This window comes from Hypanus sabinus, unplaced genomic scaffold (genome assembly GCF_030144855.1).
Source record: "Hypanus sabinus isolate sHypSab1 unplaced genomic scaffold, sHypSab1.hap1 scaffold_2226, whole genome shotgun sequence".
NCBI classification, from domain to species: Eukaryota; Metazoa; Chordata; class Chondrichthyes; order Myliobatiformes; family Dasyatidae; genus Hypanus; species Hypanus sabinus.
This window is the reverse complement of record NW_026780337.1, coordinates 38,585-40,927: the sequence shown is the minus strand read 5'-3', so window position 1 is coordinate 40,927 and position 2,343 is coordinate 38,585.

Here is a 2,343-nt window from a genome sequence, read left to right as displayed (position 1 = left end):
GTGTTCATAAAATTCTATAGTATTTACTGTTTTCCTGCAAATCCTGGTAAGAAAATAAATCTCAAGGTAGTATATGGTAACATTTGAGAATAGATCTACCTTGATCTTTGGTTCCCTACCAGAGGGGAGAAGACTGTCTATCTATCCTCACGGAGGGAGATATGGATGGAGGAATCTATTCCTCTTCTCCGTAAGCCTCTCAGCCTCCTTCGCTCCAGGGAAAGCATATCCGATCTCTCCCCATAACCAGAGTCCTCCAGCCCGGGCAGCGTCTTTAGGGAGGGTGCGGAGGAGATTTACGAGGATGCTGCCTGGATTAGACAGCCTGTCGTATGAGGATAGGTTGAGGGAGCGAGGCCTTTTCTCACTGGGTGATGAGAGGTGACTTGATAGAGGCGTACATGATCATAGGAGGGGTAGAGCAATTGGACAGTCAGAGACTTTTTCTTTGGAGAAAATAGCTAATATGAAGGACAGTATTTTAAGCTGATTGGAGGGAAGTATAGCTGATATGTTAAAGATTTGTTTTACACAGAGAGTGGTGGGTGTGTGGAACACACTACCGGGGAGGTGGCAGAGGCTGACACATTAGGGATATTGAAGAGACACTTAGACACATGGCAGAAAGAGAAAAGGGAGGCAGGGTGAGATTGATCTTCGAGTAGGGTGAAAGGTTAATACAACATTGTGGGCTGGGGGCCTGTTGTGCTGTACTTTTCTCTGTGGATGGAGCATCTGGGTGGAACTGTAGGAAGATGGTGTTTAGTGTGAAGAGAGTGAAGAATGGCTTTCTCGTAGGGGTTCACTTTGGTCTCTTCCCACTATAGGAAGATGCAGAGGAGATTTACAAAGATGTTGCCAGGACTCCACAGACTAAGTTATGGAGAGAGGTAGGGCAGTTTGGGACTTTGTTCACTGGAGTTTGGGTGACCTTCTAGAGGTATATAAAATCATGGGGGGCATAGACAGGGAGAAAGCTCACAGCCATTTTCCTCAGGGGTGGGGAATTGAGAGTTAGAGGACACAAGTTCACCTGGTAGACATGAACTTGGGCCGGGGGAACTGACATCGACTTACACCCTTTTCTTCCACCCCCCCCAGAACCCCCAGAGATTCTGTCAATTGGGACAGCAGGGCAAATCCATTTGTCCCTTGTTTCATGCTCGATCGTTGCCCCAACAGCCACAAATCTAGCCGTGCCCTTCTCAGATCCACTCAGTGATGAGAGGTCCCCAGGTGGGGGGAGTTCCAGTCTCTAGATGATGAGGGTACACCCCCAATCCTGAATGGTGAGCGCAACACCCCCTCCCCATTTCAGGACCTCCTCTCTTGAAACTTCCCAGTCCAGCAGAGGTTTTCCCCTTCCTCTTTCCCCTGGTGGGATCTTGCTGTGCACAACAGCAAAAGGGGGAGTGTCCATTTAATTTTATTTCACCGTTCTCTCCCTCGACTGCCCCTTCCCACTTCCCCAAAATTCACCCAATCACAGCAGGCGAGAAGATGGGAAGTGAGCAAAGTGGAATGGAACGCTACCTCCTATTGGACGGGCCGCAGATGACATCACCGGACATAATGGGAGCGATCACATGATGACGAGATGGTGGATGAACCATGGTGATGGTTACATGGAGGAGAGAGCAGCAGTGAAAGAGTTACTGGGCAATGCATGGCCAGCGGTAATAAAATATACAAATAAATAAATGTACAAAATACTAACAACTTTAAAAAGAATGAAAAAGCAAAGGTTAGCCCCAAGAGACCTGTGGGAGACCACTCTGTCCATCCAGCCACTACTGGACCACTGATTCAGCTCTCCCAGCAGCCCCTGTTCACTCTGCTTCTTGCAACCTCTCCCCACTTTGGGCAGCTCGTATTCAATCTCCCTCTGCCCCCCACCCCTTGCAAACGTATCTTGGAGCAAATCAACTCCACACCCCCACCTCTCTACCTCTTCTCTCTCCACCCCAACTCTCCCTAACCACTCCTCCCCCTACTCTCACTATACCCATTCCCTCACTCTCACAACCCCTTCTCTCTCCCTCTTCCTATCCCCTTTTCTTCCCCACTGTCTACCCCCTTCTCTCTCTCCCCCACTCTCACTACCCCTTTTCTCTCCCTCTTCCTATCCCCTTTTCTTCCCCACTCTGTCTACCCCTTCTCTCTCTCCCACTGTCCCTACCCCCTTCTCTCTCTCCCTCACTCTCACTACCCCTTTTCTCTCCCTCTTCCTATCCCCTTTTCTTCCCCACTCTCTCTACCCCTTCTCTCTCTCTCCCACTGTCCCTACCCCATTCTCTCCCTGTGGGTCTGAATCTGTGCCGAGTCCCCCCCCCACCCCTCTAC